Source organism: Littorina saxatilis, linkage group LG1 (assembly GCF_037325665.1).
Source record: "Littorina saxatilis isolate snail1 linkage group LG1, US_GU_Lsax_2.0, whole genome shotgun sequence".
NCBI lineage: Eukaryota > Metazoa > Mollusca > Gastropoda > Littorinimorpha > Littorinidae > Littorina > Littorina saxatilis.
This window is the reverse complement of record NC_090245.1, coordinates 46,352,087-46,360,411: the sequence shown is the minus strand read 5'-3', so window position 1 is coordinate 46,360,411 and position 8,325 is coordinate 46,352,087.

The following is an 8,325-nucleotide window of genomic DNA, read 5'->3' as shown; positions in this document are numbered from 1 at the left end:
AACGGAAAATATATGTAAAAAAGTTTTTTTTATATGGAACTAAAAACCTGCAAAATGCTGGCAAAATGCTGGCGAAATGCTGGCAAAATGCTGGGTTTTTGATGGCAAGCCATCAATAAGCCATCAAATAAATGATGGGTTTTTGCTGGCAACATTCTGGCAAAATGATGGCAAGCCATCAAAAAGCCATCAAATAAATGATGGGGTTTTGCTGGCAAATTGCTGGCAAAATTCTGGCAAAATGATGGCAAGCCATCAAAAAGCCAGCAAATAAATGATGGGTTTTTGCTGGCAAAATGCTGGCATGCCAGTGATGGCCCATCAATTTGCCAATGTGCATACGGGTAATATGCCAGCATTGGGCCATCAATGGGCCTTTGATCGCAGTAGTTCTGGCAACTGGCATTGCCATCAAAAAGCCATCAATGGCCCAGTTCTGGCATGTTTATTGGGCTGTGCCTTTAACTTGAGATGCTTTTCCAGTGGAAGAAAGTTAAGCATTTTTAATTTCATATCTGTTGAGGCATTATCCTTTACGATGAGTTTGGCCGAGCGACGATAGAGAGAGTCTAACTTTTTCAAGTGGACATCACTGCTGCCATCCCAGAGCGTCGAAACATAATTAATGTGAGGCATTACATGAGCATGGTGGAACATATCCAGAGTCCTTCTGTCCGTAAATTGCTTTAACCTGGATAGGAGGAAAACGTTCTTGGCTACTTTCTTGCAAATATGCTGTAATTGTGCCTGCCACTTGAATTCACAATCAATAATTACCCCTAAAACGCGATGCTGTTGAACTTGTTCAATAGATTGCGTACCAATAGTAAGATTTAGTTTAAGTGGAGAAATCTGGTGTTTTTGTCTGGTTGCAATTACCATACTTTTAGTTTTTATTGGATGGACAAGCATAGCATTAGCACTACACCAGTTATTTACATCGTTTAAAGCTGTTTGAAGGGAGGACTCTATTACTGGAACAGACTTTCTACTTGCATGAAGAGAAGAATCGTCAGCAAAAAAATCCCTCCTTACATTACTATCAGAAATGTGCAGTGGCAGATCATTGATATACAGACAGAACAAGATCGGCCCAAGCACTGAACCTTGAGGCACCCCGCATTTCACAGTCTCCTCAGTAGATATTTTACAGTTTAGGGCAGTATATTGAGATCTGTCATGTAAATAGGAAGCAAAGAAGTTACACACTGAACTGTTTCTGACATACAACTGTAATTTCTTCAATAGAATTGAATGATCAACAAGATCAAACGCTTTTTTAAAGTCGAGAAACACAGCACCACTGATTTCAGATCAGTTTGTTGCAGACAACCAGGTGTCACATAGCGTGGTAAGGGCGCTGTGACAAGAGTGATTTGTTCGAAAACCAGACTGAAATTGATGGAAAAGGTTTCTGCTTTCTATGTACACGAGCAAACGTTTGTGAATATGTTTTTCCAATGGTTTGAATAAAATGGGTAATAAAGAAATGGGTCTAAAATTATTTGGGACGGATAAATTTCCGCCTTTATGGAGTGGAATTAATTTTGCTCTCTTTAACAAACTAGGTACAGTATTTTGCTTTATGCAGAGATTATACACATAGGTGAGTGGCTCCACAATATATGGTAGAGCTAATTTGGCCAAGTAAGGAGGAGTCTTATCAGGACCCATGGACTTTTTATTCTCGAGAGAGAGAGAGAGAGAGAGAGAGAGAGAGAGAGAGAGAGAGAGAGAGAGAGAGAGAGAGAGACGCTTGACGCTTTGGGAGTTTATTGTCCTCAGCTTTAAAAGCCCTTTAGACAAGGGGATATAATTTACAGAAGAAATAAACATAACCATCTCTGCAAACACATCCACACACACACTCCTCTCTCTCTCTCTCTCTTTCTCTTTTTCTCTCTCTCTCTCTCTCTCTCTCTCTCTCTCTCTCTCTCTCTCTCTCCCTCTGCCACACACACAAACGTACGCTCGCGCTCACACACGGATTCTTCCTCCCGGTTGCATAATCATCATACAATAATGCATTAAAATTCGTTAAAAAGTCTAAAAGCATCAAACACATCATTAAAACTTAAATCATTAAGAATGTTATGGGAACAGACCACCCATCTGTTGTTTACTTAATACTCTACAATGTACATTCTCTTTCTTCCATTTTTTTCTTCCTTATATCCAAAGCCATGGCAATAAAACATGCAAGTGGTCTCATCACTCTCAAATCACTCGATGCCAGCAGTCGAAACACCGTGTTCATGTCGGGCTGAGAGGACGCACATTCTAAAATTGCAAACTTTTGTCTCAAACTCGCATAACATTTACACTTGAAGAGGAAGTGGACTTGATCTTCTTAGACTTCTGGTTCCTCAGTACACAATGGACATAAGCAATTTTGTACTTGTTCATCAATTACAAACCACTGTTTATTGCTATACAACCCACATGTCCTCAGTCTGAATCTTGCAAAATTATCCCTTCTCCATCTATCCGTAATGCACAAATATTTCTCTGCTTGAAATGCACATTTGAAGGAATAAAACCACTTATACTTCACATTTTCTTCTATTTCAGAATGCCAATTCTGTTTATAACAACAAATAAGCCTGTCCTTAAATTGTCTCAAAAAATGCCTCTCCATTCCGACTCCTTGACTTAACCATACGAAGCCAAATCCATTCTCAACCAATACTTTCTTCACCTTTGTTGTCCAATTCTCTCTACCTGCCTCAGACTGTGCCAATAGCATTTTGTAAGCCTGCCTGCTAAGGCGTGTCATGGGCAACCTGGTCAACTTAATCCAGTACTTTATACACTTCACTGTTGTTCTAATAAACAGCGGGTAGCGACCAGTTTCTCCATAAACCATTTTGTTCAAAGAATGTAATGGCACATTTAAAAAGCGTTTTATTGCAAAGGTGTACACCTTTTCTATTGACTGAGCTTCATCTAAACCCCACACTTCTGCTGCATATGTCAATATAGGCTCGATCTGAGTGTCGAACATTTTCCAAAATAGACATGGGTCTGCTGTGTTCAACTTCCGCATGGTCTTCTGTATCGCCATGACACCTCTTTAACCTTTTGTGCTCAACTCATTTAAAACACCACTGATACTCAATTTTGTCGTAAACATCATACCCAAATATGTATATGAATTTGTTACTTTGAGTTCTTCTTTCCCGTAAATCCATTTTTCATTTGCAGATAAGTGCCCTCCTTTACGAAAAACCATGATATTTGTTTTATCCAAATTCACAGTGAGTGACAACCTGTCCGCTTCTTTTTTCAGATTAGTCAACTGGTTCTGCAGGCCTGTCACTGTGTTTGACAACAACACAACATCATCCGCAAAAAGCATTAAAAACAGTTCAATGGCACCAGGTACCAGCTGTATACCGTGTTTCCCCTTTTTGGACAATTGGACTGCTAATTCATTTATGAAGAATGAAAACATCAAGGGGCTCAGTAAGCACCCTTGTTTCACTCCTTTCGGGCAATCAAAATAACCGGAATACGCACATTTCTCACGCACGCATGCCTGTACTGACTTATACACACCTTGCAAAGCCTTAAACATTTTTCCATTAATGCCATTTTTTCTCAAAACAGTCCATAATGCATTTCTGTTCACGGAGTCAAACGCTTTTTTAAAATCTACGAAGGCTACGTACAGCTTCATGTTTCGGGCCAAGTGCTTCTGGACTACAGCATACAACGTAAAAATATGATCAACTGTGCTCGAAAACCAGCTTGCTCCTCGATCATTTTGTTTTCATCTTCTGACCAGTGTGTAAGACGTTTATTTAGGATGTGTGTATAGACTTTGCTCAGAACACTTGTTAAGGACACCCCACGGTAATTATCTGGTTGGTTCACGTCACCCTTCTTATGAATCGGTACAATAATGGATTTTGACCACTCTCTAGGGAAAGTTCCAGAATCAAACAGTGTGTTAAACAACTGTACCAAATAACTGAACACCACTTCATTTGCATTTTTAAGCATTTCACTGAGAATCATGTCCGGGCCAGCACTTTTTCCAGCTTTAAGGTTCTTTATAGCTGCTTGCACCTCATCTAAACTGATTTCATCGTTAAAAGGGGCCACTGGTTCTCCTTCATCTGTCCCATTTTGTTGTGGGGCGTTATCACTGTCTGTAGCATCGTGTGTTTTAAAAAGACCCGAGAAATGTTCAAACCATTGCTCCTTTGATATTTCATTATATATCACAGACTTTCTATTTAGGGACCGGATGGTTTGCCAAAAAGTCTTTGGGTCATTTGCTGCTTGTTTCAACTTTAACACTCTCTTTTCATCAAACTCTGCTTTTTTCTTTTCCAGGAGTTCTTTATAAACTTTTCGTTCTTGAACATATAGTTCACGGCAAGCTTCATATTCCTGCTTATTTACTCTCTTTAGTCTATTTAAAAACCTCTTTACAATAACCTTTTTTTGTCTGCATTCTTCATCGAACCATTCATTTACATGCTCCCTTTTCTTCCCAACAGTTCTAAACATACAAGCTGCTGCACTGTATAACCCCTTTTGGAAAATATCAATGGACGTATCCACATCTGAATTCAATGCAGTTTGGGCTTTGTGCACACACTGCTGGAAATCATCCGAATGTAACTCGTCTCTGTACCTTCCTGCATAATTTTCAGACCAAATTATTCGTTCTTCACCATTCTCTGTTTGCCCCTTCTTCTGTGCTGAGACTTTGGTATTTTGCCACACAAATTCCACAGGTAAATGCCATGAATCAATGCGATCACCAACCTTCAAATCGCACTCTGTGAAAGACAAATCTTCTGACATAAGAACATAGTCTATCACACTGCTCCCGTGTGGCGAGACGAACGTGAATTCGCCGTCAGCATCACTTTTGCAAAACCCATTCATAATAACACAATCAAACATAAAACATAAGTTTAGAAGAGAATTCCCAAAATTGTTCTTTATAGTGTCTTTCGATCCTCTCTCAATGCATTCGTCATCATCGTCAAAACCTGGGGTGTAAATAAACGTTTCTTCAAACTTCGCCGGCTGCACACGCCCTGTCCTTGCGTTCAGGTCACCGCATATCATAACATACACGTCTTCTTCTCTTAGAGCCTGCATCATATTTTCTTCTAAAATCACTACACCGTCCTTTAGTTCAATTGAGTCATAGACAGGGCTATTTTCTGGTGCAACGTAACACGCGATCAGCATGACATCTTTGTCAACATTAAACACAGACTTATCAATCCTAACCCACACAGTATTACGGCAATCCATTTTCACCTCTTTCACAAATTTCGACAGAGCTTTGCGAATCAGAAGCAGTACGCCACCAGAATGTCTACCCTGTCGCGACAGTTTGTATGCTGGAGCAATGAATTTGGAATAATCTGGGAACACTCCATTAAAATCAAACGATTCACCAATAAAAGTTTCTGTCAAACAAGCAATGTCGAAAGATTCGACGTACTGTATAAAAGAAACGTCAGTCAGTTTTTTTAAAAGGTTTTCTACATTGTAAACGAGAAAGGTTGTTTCACCTGGGTGGTCGTTCGTATCCTATCTACGAATTCTTTCTGACCTGCGTGGTTGGAAGTTGCTATTACTGTCAGTGTCAGTGTGTCGGTGACGATCAGCCTGCCGTGGCTGCGCTGGTTTGCTCCAAAAGTCCCGTATACCCGTCTGTTTAGGGCCACTGCCACCACTGTCAGGCTCCGCACGTGCCGAGTGTTGTGAGTTGCCCGTGCGTTGAGAGTTGTGACTGCCCCTGTTGTTGTTGACATGCCGAGTAGGGGAATCCCCCTGCCGTCTATCTCTCCACTCTGCTCGTTGCCCTCGACCCGCGTTGACCCCGTTGTTTGCATGGTCAGCTGTGCGATCAGGAGAAGTTGTGTCCCTTGTGTCGTCTGCTGCGGCGACCTCCGAGTAACTCCTGCTGTCAGGCCGTCTCGGTCCAACTGTCAGCTTGCCCTTCTTGAAGAACGCTGCCTTCCCCTCCTTCTTTGCCTCGGCAACAATCCTTGCCTGGTTCTTCGTCAGGTCATTTGCGACGCGCACCCCTCTCCTCTCAAGAGCATCTCTGAAACTGCGGTCCGTAATGACCGACATCTTGTCCCTCCAGCGACTAAACTTAATGATCATTGGCTTGGGTGCTCCATTCCTGCTTTCTCCGACTCTGTGGGCTCGAGCAATGTCCTCCTCTCTCCATCTCTTTTGTCCTTCAACGCTATTCAGTACTTCAACCACAGCATTAGCACATGTGTCATAACTCTCCCACTCTCGATCTCCCCTGTGCGGTATGCCATACATCCGTAAGTTGTCTCGTCTGGAAAACTCCTCTAATCTGTCCATTTCTATGTAAAGTGTTTCAATATCCTCCTTCACACTTTGAACCTCTGATAATACGTTCGCTCTTTCGTCACTTTGTCTGTGCTCGGCCGTAAAGAGGTCCTTGATGTCGTCTTTGTTGGCTTGCACCGTAGACGCTAGCTTTTGGCTGTTATTCTCTATCCTGTCACACCGTCTGTCAATCTCCTCGCATCTGCCTTTGACCAGTCCTATGTCTTTTTTGATGGAACCAAGATCACTCCTCATCAGGTTTATACTGGCTTCAAGTGACTGGAATCTGTCCCCTTTTCAGAATCTGAGTTGACATTTCTGGCGTTACGCTACTGTCAGTAGGCCTATCCGCAACAGTTTGGGAAAGTGTTTGAGTACTTACAGCCTGACCGTCTTTGTCACTGTTGTTTGTTTCTGTAGAACTGCCATGAAGTTCGTCGTTTTTCTCCTGTTGCAAGGTGTCACTTGTGAGAGGCCCAGGGTTACTCTCCACATCGCCACAGCACAAGAGGTAATGAGCGACAAAAACAAACAGTAGCACATCCAGTTTGTTTCTCACTGTCACAACACTGACACGCATTTTCACAGCGAACTTTGCACGCCTCTCCATGAAACAGAGAAATGTCGTCACGAACTGACCACACGCCGCACGAAAACACAGATTGTGCACCGGCATTTCTGCAAAATGGCTTGATATTTATACCGGCGTGACCAGCGGTCAATCTTCTAGCGATCTGTGCCTGAATTAAAAGACTTTGGAGAACTCTGTAGCAGTCATTCCTGAAAATCCTCCTACCAGACACGCATGTAAAATTTTTGCTGCGTGTCGCTGCAGTGAGCACAGTTCAACCGTGCGTGCGTGCCGAGAGAGAGAGAGAGAGAGAGAGAGAGAGAGAGAGAGAGAGAGAGAGAGAGAGAGAGAGAGAGAGAGAGAACAAGAACAAGAACAAGAACAATTCTTTATTTTACGAGGGTAATAGAGTAAGCAGTGATCTGCTTTTTTACATCTGGCCCTCGCCCTAAAGAGGAACTAGTCTAAAATTGCTAAAGAATAAGCAAGTAAAGAAAACAAACTACTGCTACATGATTATAATAGAAATGAAAGTAAGAACATATCATCAATTTACATACAATACATTGCTTAAATGAAAAATGTAAGTTCATTTGACATGAGTTAAGAATTATAGAGTAGATTGCACTGACGCAACAACGTTGTAAGTGCCATGCCCATTGACATACACTGCATTCGAAAGAATCAGTGTACAGTCGAGACCGGATGTAAGAAAGTCGTCGGGACCCACTTTTTGTCTTTCATACATCCGGTCTTTACTAAATCCGGTTAACCGGATGTATGAAAATATTGTGGATTGACTTTCATACATCCGGCCACGCGTCTGTTACTTGATAAAAGTAGGTTTTTTTTCATATCATGTTTGTATTTATTTGTTTTTTATGTTTAAATTTTTTGATACATATCCTTGTTAGAAGAAAAGGTTTGTGAATAACAAGTGGAAAAGTACATGTACTTACATACACTGACACAGTCAGGACAACCGATAGAAAGAGCAACTGTTTGTGTAAGGAACTGTTCTGCTTTGCATAAGGCCGTGCACTCTCCGCCCCCCCCCCCCCCCCCCCCCCGTCCGTCTGTGTGTGTGTGTGCGCGTACGTGCGCTCGCGCGCACGTGTGTGTGTGTGTGTGTGTGTGTGTGTGTGTGTTTGTGTGTGGCTCAACTGTATTGTGTGTGTTCCCTCCACAACCCTTTTGCGCTTTTGACAATTTTTTTGGTCGTGGAAGCTTTGTAATGACCGTTGGCGTAGCAAATAACATTTTCTGAGCTCTCTCTCTCTCTCTCTCTCTCTCTCTCTCTCTCTCTCTCTCTCTCTCTCTCTCTCTCTCTCTCTCTCTCTCTCCCCAAAACGCACACATTTATAACACACACACACACACACACGCGCGCGAACTGAATACAAAAAAGTGAG